The 22,388-nt window shown below is 44.3% G+C and overlaps 1 protein-coding gene across 3 annotated transcripts in view; it reads right to left on the bottom strand.

The window, feature by feature from the left end:
* The window catches only part of glceb (glucuronic acid epimerase b), a 34,839-nt gene extending 14,639 nt beyond the window's left edge, over nucleotides 1-20,200 (bottom strand). For 2 of the 3 annotated variants that reach the window (XM_037455932.2, XM_037455949.2), the window contains exons 1-2: nucleotides 20,026-20,200; nucleotides 3,273-3,375 (exon numbers count right to left, since the gene is read on the bottom strand). The gene's annotated coding sequence lies outside the window, so the exon portion shown is untranslated. The remainder of the gene's footprint in view (nucleotides 1-3,272; nucleotides 3,376-20,025) is intronic. The other variant, XM_037455957.2, reaches the window with a different exon arrangement.
* Between the last annotated feature and the right edge of the window lie 2,188 nt (nucleotides 20,201-22,388).

The raw sequence follows: 22,388 nt of genomic DNA on the forward strand, positions 1-22,388 counted from the left end.
AAAGTGGTCGATTGAGCCGTCACTCAAGCGAATTATTTGCCATTTCTTTAAAAAATGTCAGAACCTACACTGGCTGCAGCTTCTCTAATGCAGCAATATGTTACTTTGTGGCGGTTTATTTAAAAAGTAAACTAAATGCAAAAATTAGATTTTTTACAATTTTTACTTAAAAAATAAAGGTTTTGCAGAATGGTCAAACAAAACCGCTAAACATCTTAAGACTAAAATATGTTTTTTTTCTTTCTGCAATTGTAAGGACAAAACGTTCAAGCATTTGAGAAAAGAGCAGTCACGTGAATAAATAAAGAAAATGGTAATACGTAGCAGTCCTTCATCCATGATTTAAAACGTCCCATAATCAAAAGCTAAATAAGAAATAAAACGGGCATTATATCACAACCAGGAAGCAACATGTACCCATAAATCCCGCCTGACTTCATAATAGCTTAATGGTATCGGGCTGACAACAGGACGGCCGACTCCACACTCAGGGATTCCCGAGGTCTCGAGGGCGCCCGCGTGCCCGGATTATTTTTCAGCTTGTGCAGATCGGGCTTCAGACCTTTTCCAGATTGTGAGCGATCCCCCTCACAGCCGCGATGGAGCGACTGTAGGGGCGTCAGGGGGGATCTGTGGGCGCTTCATCGAATGCTGCGAGTGAGCCCGGGGGGGCTTAAAACTACGTTGCGTTGTGTCCCCTCTGCTCTTCTCTGCGTACGCCTCCAGTCACCAGTGAGTCAGGCTCCTGGAGCTCGCCCAATGACACCAACCCTGATTCGGACTCATCTGTGGCGTGGATGAGTCCGCCTACAGGTTGGAGACTGACCAGCTGGTGACGCGGTGCAGCAGAAACAAACCCGGAGCTCCACGCTCTGAAGGCAGCGGAGATGGTTTGTGGACTTCCGAAGGAATTTTTGTGTGTAGATTTGTATCTTATTTTATTAATGTAATGTACAAATCATCAAGCAAATTCCTCTATGTTTAACATATGTGGCAATAGATGGCTTCATATTCTGGTCGCAAGGATGGGTACTAGCATTGCTTTTTTTTTTTACATGGTGATGAAAAAGGTTTGGCATCATGAAATAAAATGCTGAAAAAGGAATCGGTGACCTTGTTAAATCTAAAAACTCCTCCCGGCAGCTGAACTCTGTCGTGGTCGTGAGGACGGGTGAATGGAGTTTGCTTTGTGGCGCCGCTGTCCCGCGCCGTAAAAATCATGAGCAGTCATCTCAGCAATAAATGCTGAGTGCTGCCCCCCCCCCCCCCCCCTCCCCCTCCTCGGGGGAGCCGTTCGGAGGCGAGGCCCCGTGCACGGCGTACGGCGCAGGTGTTGTAGCCCCAACTAAACCCGTGACATTTTCACTGCTCTCCACCACGGGTGAAGTGAGGTACGCGCTCGAGACCGCCTGTAAATTATCCGCTTATGCTGAAGCTGTGAGGCACGTTAGCTCCTGTGGGGGTGTGTGTGTGTGTGTATGCGTGCGCGCATTGTGGGTGTCTGGTGTGGTTTCATACTGTGCCGACATCGGCGTGAATTCAAGGCAAAAGCTGACAGTGGGGGGGAAAAAAAAAATTAACTTGCATCTTTACCCACGGCCGTTTAGTGAGCCAGTGAAGTCACTCTAAATCTCTATTTCGACGGCCTGACTGTGGCGCCATTATACACATTAGCTCCTGAAGAGAAGGGCTGGTATGTAAACGGCTCTCTTTTTCACAGAGCTATGTTTACACTCCGCAACTCCGGGGCACGATGGGACTAAAATGCTCCAACAGACGGGTCACAGGAATTCAAAAATATGATTAAAAGTTGTTGTCTCGTCAAGGTTGCTAAGCTACAAGCTTGAGTGACAGCCGGCACTTGTCTGATGTCACACGTCAAGGACTTTTACGGTCGGGTGGAGATGCAAGCAAACCATTAAAAAGAGGTGCAACCGAAAGTCTCTTCAGATGCCGATGTCTTTTAAATATAGTTGCTCCAACTGTATTAAAAGGCCTCCAAATATAGAGACCCCAAGAATGCGGCTGGCAATAACTTATCATAAACACATTTTTTCTGATTTAAAAATACAGGAAGATAAAAAGCCATGTGTGATTTCTTGTTTTTGTTGCTCGGCAGCACAAAGCCACGAAATATTCCGTTTTCTATAAACGAGAACCAGCATATCGTCCCAATTAAAACTATAGTCAGAGAATGTTCAATGAAACAATAACTCCATATAAAATCATTCAACTAAAAAGTTATTCTGAGCATGACCACCTGTCCTACAAGAGCAATGGATGCTCACTTAACAAATGTACACCCACATTACAGGCCAACCTGTGAACTTGCTCAATAATACAGGCTTTGTTTAGAAGCAGCCAAGAAGTGAGTAAACCGCTTTGGAGTTAATGCGCCTCTGCGTTTTATCTCTAGTAGGAGGATTAAGCAGGTCATTACTAAAAAGCTTATAACTGAGGCCTACTGAGGGATTAAGCAAAGTCCTAATCAAAGGGAGAGGAGACAAGAGGGCGAAAAAATAAACAAGGCCGCTGTGCGTTGTTGTGGGTGGAGGGGCGGGGAGGGGAGGGGGTGTCATGTCGCCCGCTCGTGACGTCATAGAAACCGATCCGGATAACGATGCTAAAAGCTAAAAAGGCCCAAATGACGCTATGGTTTAGTTAGCGGTCGCGTTTGGTCCACTTTGTAAACACACAGAAGGTTTTGGAATCTTTATATTCAAAGCACTCCATTGCAACAACAAGCAAGGACACAATAAGAGAAGCGTAGCAGGCTAGCCAGCAAATGACTGACTAAACAACCCATTATTTTAAAAAGGAAAATGTAAAATATGCACCGTGTGTAATTATTGTTTTTAGCCCCGGGCTCCATGGTGTCACAGGTTTCTAATGACGGTGCATCGCTTTTCGGGGGTTTAACTCAGTAGACATGATGCCTGCGGCCTTTGGGTGCAATTACTAAAACACAAAATGACCTAAATTAGAGGCAATTACACATTTATGTTACGTTTTGTAATGTGTGTGCAAGAATGACCAGCATGTGTGAGCAAGAAAATAAAAATATTTTAAAACACAATGGTCGACATAGTCTCAAATATCATTGAGAGCATGAAGATAATGTAAAGATTTAATGTGTCCATGGTAAGTGCAGCACAAATTGGCCCACAGGAGTGTTTATACTGCATTTAGTATGTTATTCAATAAAAAATATCCAGGAATCAGTTGCGCACAGCAAACCTCGGATTATTCCGGACCGGCGGGATGATACTGACCTCTAATCCATTCACAGAGAAAGGGCCAACCGGCGGGACGTCCCGTCGACATTCACCAGCGGCTCGCCCCTCGGGTACTTCCTGCACGCGGGTTCCTCAGCACCTACACGCCACAGGGGAGACGGCAGAATCCCACGAATGTGGCTTCAGGTTGCTCAGACACACACATGCATGCGTATCTCTGATTTTGTATGAATGGCACGAATGGGAGAGCAGGTGTGGGTGTGGGACGTAAATATGATGTGATTACATATTTCTCGGGAATATGCACCTACACACGTGAACATATTTATAAATATCAGCACTGCATTTTTCATGACAATTACAAGTGCATGTTGTAAAGTTTGCTTTTGACTTTAAACTTCCTTCTTTGCTTGAGTCGACGTGGCGTTTGAATGGAAGGAGCTCAAGCCCCCTCAGTCAGGTTCGGAGCAACGATCTGAGCATCTCGATTCTCCACGGGAGACATTTGAAGAGGCCGAAATGTTTCCCCCCGGGGGTAAATTATGACGAATGGCTCCCCGAAGCGCGAAGCCGCTTTCCATTGAAAACTTCTGTGTAGGAAACCAAAACGCTTTTGACGCTTGTGTCTAATTACACCTTTAAATCAACGCCCGGTAGACTCTTACACCGATGCCCTATAAATTAAGACCAGGAAACACACACACGTAATTGTAATTGGGGGCCGTGATGAATTTGTAGGCTTTTCGACAGCTGGGTCATTAATGTACAACCAATTTATCAGAGCAAATGCTCTCAGAGTGACAGGGGTACTTTAGTCTGTGATTAATCTCGCCGACGTGTTCCCAGCCCCTGTTGAAACAGCCTATTAAACCTAAGAAAGTGCTATATTGCCACATGAAGAGAGAATATTGACCTTCTCGTGAAAAGCGCTTATTGACAGAGCACTTAGATTAGATATTGTGAAATTGTCGTTGCGTGCTCTCTTCAGCTTAATAATTCCCGGAGAGTAAATAGACGGAGAGATGGCCAAGAACTAAAAGGTGAAAGGGGGGAAAAAAAACATCCTTCAAAGTAATGCGATCCAATCAGGAAGAAGTTAAATGGGCTCACGCAGCCTTTGTTTGCAAGCAATCTCCATTCAATATACAACATTTGATTCTGATACCCATATTTTAAACGCCTCCCGAAAAGCTGCCGGCTCCTCATTAAACTACACCATTGTCTACCCAGCTGCTTAAAATAAGTAAGTACAACATTTGCAGAGAAATCAGGTTTCCAGCTTTTGTCTGTCATCAGATCAGCAAAGAAAGAAGTGCATTATGTATTTGAATGTGTGTGAAAAACGATGTCGCTGCAACGTGCGAATACGAGTTCTATACAGTAAAAGGTCTGAGAAACAGAATCATTAATATATTTTCACATAATGATGCTCTGGTGGCACATCGTGCGGGTGTGTGTGTGTGTGTGTGTGTGTGTGTAACCTGCCTTTCTTCTGAAGGCACATGATGTACCCAGACAGAGTGACAGAGTGAAAGGGAAGTAGAAATGTCAGCAGTCTAAATCTATATTCCCTGACTACTGTATGGGCGTACAGATGCTTTTTTTTTTTTTTCTTCCCAGGCTTCTCCGGCAGGTGTTCTGCAGGCAGATGGCGGGAAGAAGAAGAAAACGAGAGTAAACATCAGCCTGGAGCTGCTCATTATTCCTGCAGCTTATCCCGCACGGCTCCTGCCATCTATGCATTCTCTCGGCAGCGTTTTGGGTCCGAATATCTCTTCTCTGTGAACATCTGTCTGCAGCGTTGCTTGAAGAGTAATCTAAATGGAGAAACTGCACAGGCATCCGTGTGTAAAGTCAAGAATGAGAATCTAATATCTTAAGGGTGGTAAGGTGCTCTGAATCCACGATTCAACTTTTCAGTTTTTACACCAACATGGGGTTGTTATTGTTATTATTTTGGTCGTCCCGTTCAAATCAACGAGGATGGACTTAAATCAGAGAAACACCCGTCATTACGTTTTCGATTGAGGGCGCAGTGTGACATCAAGAGGCGCTACATCACACGGCGAGTGGCCGCGTGCAGTATCTAATGAGCGAGGTGACTTTTAACTACATCAATGACGGAAAGCAACACATCTGGATGTGTCGGATCTAGCTGAGCAGGTCATTCATGTCAATTTCCTGGGGGTTTTGTTGTGTCTCGTGACCGATATATATATTTTTTCCCTTTGCTCAGCACCCCCCGGGTCTATACATCGCAGCCCAGCCAACGCCACCCACTCCGCATCACTTCCATACCAGCATTCCCCTCCTCTGACCAAGCCCCCCCCACCCCCACCACCACCACCACCTTCTGACTCCCGTTCCCCTGCTAATCCTTCCCCAACTCTGCCGTCTCAGTGTCAGCTCGTCGGCCGTGTTCAACCTACCGCGACGATTCACTCGCAAATCCGCTGGGAAAACCTGGATACAGCGGAATATTTCAAAATGCCTTTTAAAAACAGCATTTTACTGGTCTTGTTTAAAAATAGAAAGTCATTGGTGGAGCACGCAGACCTCCAACATGTGAAAAAACAACGTTTTACGTGTTCTTATCTCATACTGCACCCAACAACCAAGTTCCAATAAAACCAAAATCTCAAATTTGATCAAGGTCAAAGTCCTTAAACATTTAATGAGGAATGATCCCCTTCTATAGCCATGATAAAAACCATTATTAATGACAGCAGGAAACAAACCCATGACCATGTGCAACTGGTTGATAAAGAAGCTTCATTTTCACGGAAGCAAAGCTAGGAAATAGTTATTAAAATAACCTCTTAAAAGATGTGTTAGGGGCTGAAAGCACAGCAGCACTCCAGCTCCTCTTCAAGGTGGCTTATGTGCGGCTCCCAGCGCCATTTTCATACATATTGTCCCATTAATTCGACCTTTCTCAAGCAACGGGTTGACACCTCGCATATGAATCACGGACATGGGCTTTATGGCTCCCTCCTGCGAGCCCCCCCCCCCCCCCCCCCCCCCCACACACACACACACACACACACAATGATATTCGGTCATTAATTATTACAGCTTCTCCTCGCTCGCTGCCACCCCGACACGAGCAGCCCCCTCTACCGCGACTCGCGGTGGTGGGTTTAGAAAGGGGAAGGACGGGGTCCCATCTGCCGGGCCGCCATAACGGCGGCCGTTCTCTCGGGCGGAGTCGATTGGCCGGCTGATGGCCGAGTGGATGCGGCGGCGGTGCCAGCCATCGCTGACCATCTGATGCCCTGGGCGGCTTCCAAGATGTCCACTTCTGCCGAGTGAAGGGCCCGATTAGTTGAGACGCCTGCCTCTGGAGCCCAAGCCCACGGGTTAAATGAGATCGCTTTCACAAACTCTCTAATATTCCATAAATCAAATTATATCTGTAGTTATTTCGGAGTTCAGTGTCAGCGCAGCGGCAGAGTAAACAGACGTGTTGGTTTTTTTCAGTGAGTTTGAGAATCTATCTATCAAAAGATGGGTAAAAGAAACACATTGTGCCACTTTGAGGCTATTTTACATCATAAGTGTTTTACTTACCAAGGAAAGTCAAATAGTTATTCATAATGAACTGTCCAAAGCAGAAGATCTGTGGTCCATTTAAGGGCTGCAATTTTTTCAGGGGGGGTGGGGGTTATAATGGTAGGGGAAACGCTGATTATTGTCTACTCAAATCAAAGAAATATGCATGAGCCAAAAATCCCAGATCTTTATTTCCGCCTGCAAAAAAAATATTAAAAATAAAAACAGGCCACAAACTAGTGGAATATTCTCCTAAAGCCCTGTGCCACGCCAACCTCTCCCAGCTCTCAAAACATTAGGGTAATTTCCACAGTGAATTTAGGGAACAATGAGGGCTCCAGTGTGCAGGCAACGCATGCTGGGAGATGTGTTGTGGTTGTCACAAGTGTTCAGGGATATAGACAGTAAATTCTCATGTTATGTAGTGGTGCTTTGCATATATTTGGGGGGGCTGTGTCGCTCCCTTTTTGCGGCCAAATTAGGCGCAGCTATTCACCCATTGTTAGCTCCCTTCTTTCCCATTAAAACAGGACCCCAACCCATTCGTGAACTGCCTTACAAAATGAAAATAATGATATGCTTCCACTGTTGACCCGTAGCAGCAGTCACATTTGTCATCCTCCAAGTAAACATACGTAGAAATGTCCACTTTGCCCAAAGAGGACCGCCACAATTACAGGGTGAGGGGACACGTCCAAACAGGCCGTGGGGGGGGGGGGGGGGGGGGGAGGTGTTGGGAGACAATGAACAAACGCAGCAGAAGAAGAAAAAAAAGTAGAGAAACTTGAGAAGCAAAGTGTCTCTTTGAGCCACTGGTGCTTTTGCGCACCAACTTGAAAAAAAAAAGGGATGAAAGGATAATACTCGGAGAGGGAGGCGGCAAAGGGGAAGCCAAGATGAAAGTAAATAGGAGTTTGGAAGTTTTGGAAGCCGAGTAAATACCCTCGGTGCCTGTCAAGACTCGGCAGTGAACTCCGCGTTCACGCCTCGAGGCGAACGCTGCCGACAGGAAGGGCTTTGCCGTCGGATTCCAGCGATAAGTCACAGACGCAGCAAATAAACACACGACGCACGCCCACAAACCTGCGTCTTATCAAATATGCAAAGCTGAAGAGGTAAACGCGGGGCCCCCGCGTGGCACCACACGCAACTTAAAACATAACATCGCTAAAAAAAAAAAAAGTGTTGTCAAGCATCTTTCTCTTTTTTTTTGGTTGAGATTTTTTACCCGAGACTCTCTGATCAAGGAGAAATGGTTTTTGTTTTTTCTCAGACTGTTGACATGAGATATTTCACTTCGCTCGTGGCCTGGATGCGAGTTAATTGTGTTCTTGGTTAGACGGAGAAGGTCTGCTGATGATGATGATTTTTTTTTTATTACAGACTAATCTGCAGATTAGTTTCTTGCATAATCGAGTCACGTTTTTATCCACAAAACATCAAACAGATTTTCAATGAGCGATAGATACATCTTCAAAATTGCTTGTTTTGCTTTAATTCAGTTTACAGAAGTATAAAACTGGAGAAGAGGAGCAAATCATTCAATCCTGAGACACTCTGAAACGACTTAAGAAACTTTCCTGTTGACCTTCTAATCGATGTTTCAGCTCTAAAATGGAGTCTGTTTAAACAAAATATAAAAAAAAAAAACTATGAATAGCCGACTCCCGAGACCCAAACCTGGAGCGGAGGAATACACAGATTTGTCTTTAGTGGGTCAGTGGCTGGGCAGAACCAGCACAAAGAGAGTCTCTCTCCCCCCCCCCCCCCCCCCCCCCCAAGAGCGTCTGCCCAGCAGCTCTGAACTCGTCGGCAGCACAGACGCCTCGGCGTGAGCTCTGGAAGAAGCCGAGAGCTGCGCCCCGGCTGCCTTTCACACCGAGACAAGACTCGCGTCTTCAGAACCGTGTTAGTTCTCTGAAAAGGCCACCGACTAGTTTGGAATATTAAGCAGCTCACGCTGTCGGAAAATCAAAAGGATTTTGGAAGAGAGTGGGATGCTTCTTGGATAAAAAAAAATAAAAAAAAGCTTTGATGCTATATATCACTCAATCTCCTGCAGATATGATGGAATGAGGGAATATAAAGAGGGCTTCTGAGGAGGTTACTCCTCTCACAATTCTGCATATGCACATATCATTATGCCTCAATCAGAGGCAAGACTTCTGCTGACTGAGGGACAGGAACGGCAGAGAGGCGGACAAAGTAGGACACCGCAACGTTTGAGGTCATTTATCAAAACGGGCACACTCGAGCACTGCCACTAAACGTCCGAATGCAGGCCACATCCTCTGCGAAGAGGCGGGGGGGGGGGGGGAGAGGAAGAGGAAGCGTGTAAACTAATTCTCCTGAGCCGGAGCTGAGGTCGGCTTCCTGATGAAATAATTTGATCACCAGGGGCGTTTGCGGGAATAGTTACAGGAACGCCAGGTGGAACGATTGAAAGTCTGATGTAGACAAACATGTTGATTTAACAGTATTTTATTATTTAACAATTAGCTTTAATCCAGTCTTTGGTGAAACCACATCAGACTCGTACGGTAAAGAAAATAGAGGCGCCAGATGTTCACTGGATGTTCTCTCCGCCTTTTGAGACCCACCAGTGAGTGCTAACAATAACTTTCTCAAGATGATGCTGTTCCGGAAATTCTACACAAGCCACCATTGTGCTTTCTGATAAAAGCACAGTTCTCTGTGAATGTGAATAATTAACTGCTTCATCGGTTAAAAAAGATACAGAAAAAAAAAAAAAGAATACCTGGCGCACTTTAAAACGTCAGCCCACTGTCAGTGTGCAGGCCTCAGCTGGAGTTGTACACAATGTGTGTAATGCACTAAATGTACACTTCCTCGTTTTATTTAAATGGTCAAAATTGCCATTGTCAAATTTATGCTTATAAAATAGTGCACTAAATTCCCATTAACAATCCCGTAATGCAACGCATTGTTTTTTTTTATAGGTCATATATCCACTTGTCGGTAATTATGAAAAATCGCCTGCCTAAATGTGGTGAGGATTAGCTAGAGACCTCCTCTTCACATGAATGACCTCATTTATTACCCAGACATCGGGAACCCGCCTCGATTTGAGGGAAACGATGCCATTAAACAAAACTCTGAACAGAATCTACTAAGCGACAACTGTGCTCGGTTGCTTTAATTTTCCAGATACTCCTCATTTACAACAACTCATCTATATGTGCAGTCTCCTTCCCCCCCCCTCGGCCGTCCAACGCAAACACGGCCCGTTCCCACCGGTTTGCGAAATCACGAAAGCGTCCGTTTTACATTAGATGGATGAAGCGGGTTGAAGATGCGACTCGGAGATGGCTGCGGTGAATCCAATTCGTCATCGCCAACGGGGCCCGTCAGAGCTGAGCTGAATGGCTAATGCGCTGCTCAGGCATGAGATGGGCTGTACGGCGGGCGGGAGACAAGCCGGAGCGTTACACGGTGCAGCAAAGGCTATTTATTCAGCTGCACTTCTTCGTGTGTGTGTGTGTGGAGCTCTCTACTGAGACAGCAAATGTTGTCTGCAGTCAGCATTCCCGGGGCTTATAGACTTCATTTATAATGAGAAGGCAAGATGTTAAAAAGGAAATGTAAAAGAAAAAAATAGAGAAAGGAGGATCCATTAAAGCCACATGGAGAAAAAAAAAAAAGAATTATGAACAGCTCATACAGCCTCAAATGAACAAACAGGAAAACGTAGAAGTGTAGAGTTGGAACGGCCAAAACGTTCCAAGAAAACTGAAATCAAAGATAAAACTAAAAGATTAAAAGCAATTTACTTTTGACGAATCAAATGAGGGATTCCCAGTCATCCAACTGGTGATGTCGAAGAGATTCAAAACGACTCAAGCCCATCGACACTTTGAGTAAATGTTACGGCAGCACAATAGACTCGCAGTAGTCGTCTGGCGGGTAGAACAACCGCAGCTCGTCGAATGCAAAACTTCCACTCCGGCAAAAGGCGCCTGTGGGCATTTTTTTTAGCGTTTCCACTCCACCTGCACAGCATGTCCTCAGACTGCAGGGAGGAGGCGAGGGGCACGCCGCGGGAGACCCACTCATTGGGGCGAGAACAAACCACCTCCGCAGGGACCGGCCCGGCGGGCTTCGGCTGTGCCTCGCTGTGAAGCGACAGCGCCAACCGCTGAGCTATTGTGCTGCCCCTTCGGGGCGGAAATGGCATTCCAACGTCGCGCTGATATTTGCATAAGAGGTGTCTGAACTCGAACCGGGTTAGCTGCAACTTATGACCTCTTTTGACCTGCCAGTTTGGATCAGCGGCTTATCAGTGGGGAGGCCACTGAAGAGTAAAAAAGGACTTCCTGTTCTACTTGTAGGAGAAGAAAAGAGCCCACGGAGGACACGTTGGTGTGAGTTCAGCTAATTTAACATCAGAGAAATAAATCAAGGGACTCCAAATGAAATGCTTTGTCCATTTATGAACAAAAACCTAAACCCAAGTAGCTATGCAAACTTTTTGTTGGAGTTAAAACGTTAAATGAAAAAGGATCTTCCTTTTCTGTTGGGGTATAAAACAAACTGCCAGCACAGGCGTAATTAATAACTTTAATGGAGGCGGTCATGCATCTTGTTGTTCCAGCAAGCTACACGAGGTGAGCTGGCTGAACAATTGGGCAGTTTTACAGCAAGTCAACTGACAAATGCCCAAACATGTTCATCTTCCTCTCAAAAGTTATTGGACTCTTCCCGAGAGTCCAGACACGAGGCTACGAAAGAAGCCGGCAAAAAAAAAAGCCGAAAACGAGAGTGCTGATGAGGCTGCTGCATTGAACCGGAGGTAAAAACGCACAGCTGGGACACCTTTCACCGGCTTTATACGTCCTGCCGATCCAATAAAGACTTAACAGGTCTCCAGGGAGGCCAAGGGTGCGCCTCCTCACCTCAAAAGAAGGAAAACCTCATTTGCAAGGCTAATCAAAGTGTGAATGTCACCAGGCGGGCATTTCTGAGAGCTCCGGACTCGGCCGGTTTTGCAAATTTTTGGTGTAATTTGCAAAAATAATGGATTTTGTACAAAATGCGAATTTAACGATCGGTTGTTCGCGCCGGTCACTTTTCTTCTTTGACGAAGCAGACGGCACAAATCTTAGTGCAGGGCTGCAACACACCTTTTACGTCGAGGCACTACTGAGCTTTTAGCGACTGCTAAAAACCTGCAAGTGCTCGGTAATTTTGGATCTTCTACATAATGCAGGGGACACTGTCCTCTGGAGACTTTTACTCCACTGTCCCCGGGTTTAAATGTTCATGTGGCTGACAAAAAACGTAGCCAGCATTGCGGTATTCTGTTTCTTAGGATATTACACAAAGGGGGGAAAAAAAGCAACAAAATCTTCACACGTGGGGATCCGGGGACCCAGATGTTGTTCAAAGGGCTCCAACAATTAATTGACGATCAAAAATTGTCGCAGTTTAATTTCCGGGCCGATCGATTATCCCACTAGTTTGAGCTCTGTGAGGAATTCTCCCGAAAACCAATCCAATAAAAGCAAGATCAACACTTCCTGCAGCTGCTTCTTCTTCATCATAAAAGCTTTATGTGAGGTCACCCGGTACCTTACTTTCCACAGCCACGTAGGCTCAACTGCCCTTTGCGGCATCTCATTCGCTCTCTACAAGCTCTCTCCAGTCCCGAAAATGTTGTTGTCAGTTTGATTATGGTTTGAGGAGTATTAAATGAATATATAGGAATAAGGTAAAGAGGAGATTCAATATTTCCCTAGCCAGTGATGTGGATCTAAACTCCTGCCCTCTGACACCACAGAGGACTTTGGATTATGATCTATTCGAGTCAAATATTACTCCACCACACCACGCTGTGCTCTGGTTAGTTTAGAGTTTCTCTTTCTGGCGTTATTGGAACATTTCTATTTTAATATGGGTCATGATAACTTTCCACAACTATGTTGGCCAAGTGGCAAGTTGTCCTTGATGATGTTTATGCCGTCACTTAAATGAGCTCGTTTGGGGTTTACGTTTCTGCGCCTACTTTCAGACGGACCAAGAGACCAGCATTGAGGGCAACAACTGAAGCCGCCTGCCCACAAACATGCGTCGGTTTCTGCCACAGTCCCTGTGTCCCAAATCTCAGCAGCAGCAGTGGTCAGACTGTACCTCGACTAAAAACACTAACAAATTGTAGCACTTAAACTGTACTTATGATGGCTCTTATCTAAAACGAGTTGTAAATCACTTTCTTGTTTTTCAGAGTTTGTATCTCTATGGTTGAAATGCACTTATTCTTTCGCTTTGGATAAGAGCTAAATGACAATGTGATGTAATGTCATCGTGACTCGTGGTTCCAATGGCCTTGATTTCGAGAAACCCACTATTTGACTATGCACAATGTAAACAAAGTAGCAGAAGAAACACTCAAACTGCACATACACACCGTCAACCAAGGACGGAGTGGTAGAAAAACATGCCTTTCGTGCTGCTGTTGCCAAGCAAAAGCCAAAGTTTCCACCTCAATTCTATTATGGACTACAATTGTTTGAACGAGTGAGTGACACGGGAAGTCTACACAAAATGAAGAGGGAGGCATCCGGCTTGTCAGCGACACACAAAAAAAAAAAAAGAGTGTCATTAACTTCGGTTGCACAGAACACAAGGCGAGCGGCAACGCGGCGGCGTCTCTGTTTACTGCTGTTAAATAGACACTTGAAACACAGAAAAGAACTGCAGCGAGACACAGCTGTGGGTGGCGAGAAGAGTGCTTCATTATGGCCTTGAATGTGTGGCAAACCCGGGAGTATGAGGAAGTGGGGGCATCGGGCTTCTCGGGGGGGTTTTTTTGGGTACCGACACTGACAGAAGGCAAAAGGGACAAGCACTCCACACACACCAGCATGAGCCAAGCCACCAGAGGATCTCGCTGCTGTGGAGTGTCACAATTCCTCCGAACTACCAGCTCGTAATATTCGACACAGTCGGTGTTGGACACTGAAACACTAGCTCGCTGAAAGTCAAAAAAAGCATGGTGGATAATGAGACTGAAGCACAGATCCATAGCTTTCTGCGTGCCCCTGGGGGCCATTCTTTTGTTGTGTAGGGTGGGGCGACGGGCAAGATGGTATTTAGTTCTATAGAGGCGGGGTGCAGAGGAACTCGCCTGGGGGAGGGTTACGATTCCAAAGTATGCGCGACATAAGCTGTCTGCGTGGTGCATTCGAGCTCAGCCACGCTTGGCTGTTCTGCAGAGAGGGGGGGGGGGGGGGGTCAAGGGGCGAGGGGGTTTACAACAGCAGTGTGCCACAGCGAGCACGGACTCATCCCACCCCTCACTCTGCTGCCAAAAGTTTGCACCAAGGCCACAAAACAAAAGCAGCCATTGTGGAGTTATTTGTAGGGTTGAGAGCTCTGGGGTCCTTTGGGGGGGGGGAGGGGGCATCCAAGGCAGGTCAGCTTTGGGGATGTGAACGGTTAAATATCAAAACGCAGATTGCAACCCTAGAGTGAAAATAAGGGCCCCTCATGATCATCTCCAAAAAACTAAAATACAAGTCTGGACCCGACAAAATACAAATCAAAAAGTCACAGATCCTTCCTAGAATTCATTTCAGAGGTTTAGGAAGCGTGTCGTGCATGCAGCAATGAGAAAGCAGCCCTTTGTTCATTAGTCTATTATTAAGCAGAAGGACAACCTCACTTTTCACTGCATTACAGCCTAAAGTATCAGCATGAGCAACCTCAAGCAGCTACCGCAGTGGGGCAGAAAATTACATCCTGTAGGTGGGAGACTCAAATCAATGACATTTAGGAAAGCTGAAGGAAGCTGGTGTAACAGCTTAGTGGCAGCAACCTACAGTGTGACACTATTCTTTGAAATAGGTGCTCTGGTGATGGGAAAATAAAAAGACATCCTTTGTCTTTTTTTGGTCTTTGGGTTTTGAGAGATGGACTAAAACCGTCAGAGAACTCGTTTAAAAACTCAATTAAAAGCTCAATTTTGCATCTTAGTACTTGTACCGTGTGGAAAGACAGTCAAACAACTTGCATGTGAGACTCCATTTTGGAATTTAATTGATTCTGAAAATTATTTTATTTGAAGATAAACTGCTCTATAAGATTGTTTTCATAATAAGTAAATTATTCACGATATTACAAAAAAATAAAATAAAAACTTACTGCGGGTGATGTTATTGCTACAATATTTCTATAGATCTTCCATCTAGGCAGACTGGATATTAAAAGAAATTCTGAAACCGTTTACTGAGTTTGATCTCAAAAAAGCATCGAACAGAATTTACATGCGCGGTAAGAATACAAAAGTCTGAGAGGACTACAAACAAAAACACACACAGGCTGAAGGAATAACTAGACGAAAACCACTGAGAGAGACAAGGGACACACGTGGTTTAAATACAATGGAAACCTGCAGGTGATTACACTCAGGAGGATACAATCACAAAGGCATGAAACGCACAAGAGGCAGAGAAACACAAACATAATAACCGAGAGCCAAATAAACAAAAGGCTGGGTTCATACGGAGGACTAAAGAGTCCCAGGCGGGACACCTCCCTGCTCGGAAAACTCTAAATCAAAAAAGGGTCCTTGGTGTAAAGTGGAAGCATAGCCTAGCCCGGTTTATCGATACCCAACATCCACTCGGCGACGCAAAAGGGTCTCTAAGGACCGTCACACACACACACACACAAGACAGCAGCTGCGTCTGCTTCCATGGGAGGCGAGGAGCCGGGCGGGAACGGGTCATTTCAGGAGATATTCTGGTCACCTTCAGCGAGATAAAAGTCAGTGGAGCCGTCAGCCGGCCGTAACAAACGGCGTCTGGTGCTCTCTCTTCTGCCACTGGGAGTGGGCAGTAAGGATCGAGCCTTACAGTGAAAATATGTGATTTAATACCAGGTAATATGTCAGGATGTGTAGTTTATAGGCCATTTTCTGGGGATCTTGAGAAAACAAAAAAATGTGTTTTGTTTTTGTTTGTTTTTAGGCCAATCCTGTATGCAAACCTCTCCACGCACACACGATTCCAAACCTTGAACCGCAGGACACAGAGGATATTATAATAAATTGATTTTTCCCACACTTCTCCTATAATTTCGCAGCATTACGTGTTTTCGGAGTGCTGGTAGAAAACAGATGGGAAAGCCTCGAGAGTGTGAGAAAAGACTCCGCCTCACAGACACGTTCCTTTAAAACTTAATCAAGATGATGAACACGCAACAAAATGGGGTCTTGTAAACATGGATTAAAATAACTCCCATTAACTTTGCATGTTCAGATCGTTCCATCGTTACAAATTATTTAGTCGATTATCTTCTGGAGAAAGAGGACATTTTATGAAATCTGCAGAAACTAAATATAATAAGGAGAAAGACATGTACCATACAAGCTGGCATCTTAGCACACGGGTAGCCGTTAGAGCCAAGAATAAAAAATAATAACTCAGTACTTTGGACACCAGCTGGCTGCAGCACGGGGAGGATTCAAACAGAGAAACTTTGATTTCAAATCTTCACGCCGTTGGGTTTTGTCGAGGCGTAAACAGCTCACCCATAACTGCCTGATCATCGGGAACGGTCTTATTTCATTCAGAGAGCCGGTGCTTAGGTACAAGTTGGATGGCTGCTCCCACTCTGAGGTAAGAGTGCTACAGAAAAAGGTGAACAGGGGGAGAGGAGTTCAATACAAAACACTCCCCGACGGCGTTCGGTCCGCCCGGATTCCTTCAGAGCGGCACGGATTGGCAAACAAGAGGAGAGGACTCCAGCCACAAGGACACTCGGCTGCTTTGTGGCGCCTCGTGCAATGTGCTGATTAAAAGGAGCACTCATCGGGCCGCAGATTGAAATGGCTTTGGAAGGACTTGCAGCGACGATATAAATCACGGCGCGGCGACACAAAACTGCACTCCGCCAAACTCGGCAGATAGCCTTGGATATTTAAAATCCACTGGAGATGACAGGAGATGTTTTGATTCGGAGATAAGAGCCTAAGAGTCTGTGTGCCGACGTCTATGAATGCACACGTTGTTTACAAGCTAAGGCCATTGTGTGACAAGCATTCGTGTATCATGGAACAATGAAGGCAAAATATCAATAATCCGGGGAGAAATTCACACTGAATTGAAGTACCGTGCGTCTTAACACATAAAGATGCGTCACAAAGGCAAATCATAGCAACGATGGGAGTATTCAGAGCAGAACTGAAAGTGGATTTAAAAACACCACGCTGCTCTGGGTATTTTTCTGCTGGAGGAAAAAGGGTACATTTAGCACCAGAGCAGGAAATAGCCTTAATAGATCTAAGAGGGGAGTATAGAGTTGTTGATCAATACCTCTAACCAAAGGATTTCTTGGCCAGGTGCTGGGATTAATGGATCTCAAAGCCCTTTGTTTGGGTCTAATTCAGACTCTTCCCATTGCAGCGTCTCGTCAAAGTCGTTTGCATTTTGCCCCACTGAATTCAGCCTTCTGAGGCATTTTTAAATCCACTCTGTTCCGAGTAGCTGACTGTCTAATTAGCAATCTGCCAACTTGTGACGGTGTTGCTGCAATCTGCCACCCCTCAGAAATAGTACACACGCGCCACGGAGCGGGGGTTTTTGTTCAGAAGACTTTGTTCACACATTTCTGGAGGCCCGGCCCGACGAGGAGACGACGCACCAAATTAGAAACCATGAACATACGTTTTCTCATTTTCACCTTTTCCCAACAGCCGGGGGTGGTTCCAACTGGGGCGCCAGTTGGTTTTAAGCAGCGGGACCAAAACCAAGCTTTAAAATATGCAAAACTAGGAACTAAGCAATACTTAAAATCGGTTTAAACAAAAAGTTACTTTTAGGGCTTCAAGCTAGCAACATATTTCCTTTTAAATTCTTCAAATGACACTTTAAACTTTTTTTTTTTTTAATAGGAGGATCTGTTTCTGGAGAGACACTTTCTCATTAAATTAAATCCAAACTTTTTAACTGGTAGTGTATAAACTAAAAAGTATTATTGCAAAAACTAAAAAACACACTGCATAACTGAATTCCAGGCTAATTGCTATTCAGAGTGTTTGCACGTAATTACAGCGATACGATTCATCAATTAACCTAATTAATTTGATCATTATGACTAGACGCATGTTCTGGTTCATGTGTAAACTCAAGAGGATCAAAGGAAACCAGAAAGGGCCCGACAGCAACTTCTAGAAATGGCAGCCAGGCCGGCTGCCAGGGATCAATGTCGATTGCCAAAGTTGAGAGAGAACGGCTGCCATGAAGGGACAGATTGGAACTGGAGCAATAACGTTTCTGGTTAATCAGTTCAAGAAAAACACAACTAGCATTCTCTAGAGTTTCAACCGCATCGCTCTCCTTTCTTCAATATCCTTATTTAGTTATTTTGAGTCAATTTGAATAATAAATAATAGCCGATAACCGCTGGCCTCGCACATAACTTGAGATTCATTATATGTGACGGACTTGACTCCTGCCACTCACTTACGTGCTGAAATAAACTGTGACCGAGCAAAAAAAATCCAGGTGCGTTGATGGATTTGTGCTCACATTGATTGTGAGTGAGACACAGCTCAGATGTGTAATCACTAATAAGCCAGGGTCTTTGCACATAATGGTGTCCACATCGAGTCCATTATCTCCACTGCTTATAGTCAGGTTATTAATATGCATATATGCACTGAGGCATCTGTGAGCAAAGAAGTATTGGCAGGATTAGTGAAGTATTTAAGCATGTTTCAGCTGGCTCTTATGCAAAATGTGAATCAGGTATTTGATCGTCGGTCCCTGCAAAAACAAACTACTCTGTGTAGCCTGTGGCTACATATGGAATCCAAATCCTAGCAGTAGGCAGAAAGACCTAATGCAGAACATCCATCACTACAACACAAAACTTGATTTCCCTTAAGCAGCCGTTGAAGTGAAGTCCCCTTTTTATTCAACCGGCTATTTGACAGCATAGATGGAGTTAGGACACAAGACAAGTAGCCTTGAACCTTCGCCGATTCACATATCTGAGACTTCGAAAGGTGCAGAACGATATCACACAAGTGACCCATCATATACTTAGTTTAATTCCACCAAATGTGTTCAGCCTTTCCCACATTTAATAAACAAACATAGAACATGTGGGGAAAATGCAGCACATTAAATACCAAATTAAGTTTGAGCCAATTAAAAATGATCCCACGATTAAAAATATGTCAACAACGGGTTTAAGGACTCAGTGGCGGCGTTTTTACGTCCGGCATGAACAGCCCTGAAGGGATCAGCAGCCCTATTTATAAAATAAATCATATTTAATTACATCAAAAAACCTTTTTCCCGTTGGCTTTAAAGCAATAACAATGCATAAGTATTGTATGAAAATCAGATAAATTCACTCTACTGAAACGACGCACACTGCTAACAGGCAGAAATAAAGGGCTTTAGGCTGCAACGGAAAGACAATTTAGGATGTAACGGACCGCTAAACAGCACATTTAGCACTTTGCCGAGAATGGAGAAGTTACTGCAACTCAGTAAGATGCACTAATGCAATCCATTAGGAGACGAGTGCCAGGTTAAACTGGCAAGGAAAGGGAGATATTTTGCGGCTACGAGTTGCTGGGCGAAACACACAAGTCTACTGGAAGAGCACATAAGCACTGCCCTTTAAAACGAGAGGCGACCGGATGTTAGCTAACGGGCGGCTCAAGTTAAGTTTGTCAGTTTCTGATCTGGTCCATTCACAAAAAAAAGGGAAAAGTGTGTATGACCACTCCGCCTCGCAGTCCCAACATGACAACCGACCCAACAAGCACAACAATATAAAACGCCGATACTTTCGGTGTGTGTCTAGCGGGAAGAACTAGCCGAGCTAGCTTAGTAAACCAGCCGACGGCTCACTACTTTATAGTAAGCAGATGTATCGTTAGCATCCAAGCTAACCGGGGCATTGCATTCCAGAGAGTCAACACTGAGCTTTGAAGTTCATGTCCCCCTCAACCCCCCCCCCCCCCCACTCCCCCGCTCCGGTTCCGTTAACAGGCGCCGACACGCTGACGGTTCTATAAAATACTTTAAACTGTTACGTGCATCACAAAGACACAGAAGGAGAAGAGAAGACCGATGGGATTCAACGCTAATTAAACGTTGCTTCGCTGATGTGAAACTGAACGGGGAAAATATCAGCTAGCACTGCACGCGAGTGTCTGGACAAGGGGAATCAGACGAGACGTTAACGTTAGCAACCTTACCTGCAGGATATAAGGTGTCCCCCAAAAAAAGCCGGGGCTTGTTCAAGAGCCAACAGAAGTAGTTGTTTTCGATTAGTTTTAAAAGACTGTTTTAACCTCAGGGGTGGATCAAGGTTCACTCGAAGAGCCTGGGTGACTATGCTGCCTCCCAGCCACAACAGCGACTGACTACACAGCTCGCTGAGGATCTGCTTCTCACCGAGGAGGGTATAAAGTATCGCGAGACGGGACGAGAGTTGGGAGATAGCTACGAACCAATCAGATTAGCCGGCTGCAGAAGGCGTTTGTTTTGTTGGTGCTCTGTGGAAAATCATAAATATAAAAATAAATACGAAATAAAATTGAATTGAATTGAAAGGTACATTGTTTATAATTAAATTAAATATTAATACAAATATTCACTCATTATACAATTTCAGTAGAATAGTTAGCAGTTTTGACCAATGCTTATAAAACAATTTTTTCCACAACATTGTCATATACATTACGTGACAAAAGGAGCGACTGTTCCTGACACTGCCTCAGATCAACTTCTTTCAGTAAGTTGGTGATAGTTTGAGCTATTATTTTTGAGTGTTATTGTAATAAAAGGAAAACATCAGTGTTACAAATGAATTAAAAGCATTGACCATTCAAGATCATAATCATAAAACCTGTATATAGTAAGATATCACAAGTGTTGAGATTAAGGATCTGTTATAATGCATTGTTACATCATTCAATTCAGGCATCGTCATTTTCCAGTTAAAAATAGTAACATTTTATTCTGGTATGACGTCACCTTTTGGAGACAAACCAAGTATTGCCAGACACTTACAACATCATTGTAAATCATTCAGCCGCGACACAAAATTAACAAAACAAAATACAGATATTCCAAAATTATTATCAATATAGAGTGGATTGTTCATCCAACTTTGGTGTGGAGCTGCCATGTCGTCCACGGGTTTATGGGTTTCCTTGTCATATTTAGTTTTCTCTTCCGCGGACTGAATTCTTAAGCTTTGCTCAGCTTTGCTGTGTTCTGTCTGTGTTCATCAATTGTTCTCTCTATTGATAGTGAGAATGGACAGAATCAATAGAAACTGGAAAAATACTTGGCCAATAAGGCTGTTTCTGCTTCCTATTAGGATTTCAAAGAGTAGCCTTGAGTATATTTCATTGTGTAATTTTAAATCTGGCTTCAGCTCTGTGACAGACTGGTGGAGAAGAATACAGGGAATAAATGCTATTGTCAGTGATTACTGCAGAGTTCGCTACAGTATTTCTGACGGTAATGAGGAAACACTGCTGGAACGTGTTTCACGGAGAGCAATTTTAAGCTTTTCTTTGAGCCCGTAATGCCCTTTTTCATGAAGCTTAAATAAATGAGATAATCCCCTCTCTTCAGTATATGCTGATGTTATGAAATAGAGGAGGGGGAAGAAGAAATGAGACCATACAATCACAGGCATACAAGCATGATGCAAGACCGCAAACGCTGTCTGTTCTCTCCCACTTTCACTTTGCCCTCGGGTTGGCTGGTAGTAATGTTGTCATGGAGGCCGTAGATGTTGAAGTGGAGGATGCTCATTAAAACCAGTCGGTGTAGATTCACTAATGTCTGCTGGTATTCTTAATAGTTTAAAGGTCAAAGTTTAATGCATTACAGACTTTAAGACATTTCAAGCTTTTTTTTTCTATGTATGTTTTTTTTTATTATTCACTGCAAAAAGTAGTTTCTGACAATTGCATCATTCACAATAAATAAAACTGCTGCAAAGCTAAAGATGAATCAAACTGTCGAATGGACGCCCACAGCAACTGACATCTGTGTTTCACGATGAACTGTAATGATGTTGATTTTCTCTTAGGTTTTCACCTGAAAAATTCTTGTAAGCCTCGATTGAACTTTGTGTTTAGTGCCAGTTAGCAGAGGCGTACATTAAGCCTCACGAAGCAGACAGCGTGGCTCTCCGTTTCTTTAAAGTCCGATAGGACCCCAAAATGTGATGATGACCCAAATTGATGAAGGAGACGTTAAATCATATTACGCTGGCCGAGGTGTTCATGTACTCCTTCAGGCTTAAAGCTCAAAGCAATAGATTTCCATTAACATCGCATTCTTTTTGGTACGTTGTACGTGTTTTAATACTCCTTTTTTGCAGAAATGAAGGAACCTCCTGGTAATATTATTTCCCCCAAAGCCATGTGCGAAACTGGCTGTGGGAGGACAGTGTTAGCCAGACAATGTGGAGCTTGTCAGTGTGAAATATTGTGCACTGATTATGCTCAGCTTGCCGTGGATCTGTTCATTGGAGCTTTTTATTTATTTATCCCCATCTTACATATTTTTCGAGAAACCAAATCCACTGTGCTAAAAT

This window comes from Pungitius pungitius, chromosome 4, assembly GCF_949316345.1.
Source record: "Pungitius pungitius chromosome 4, fPunPun2.1, whole genome shotgun sequence".
Lineage (NCBI taxonomy): Eukaryota > Metazoa > Chordata > Actinopteri > Perciformes > Gasterosteidae > Pungitius > Pungitius pungitius.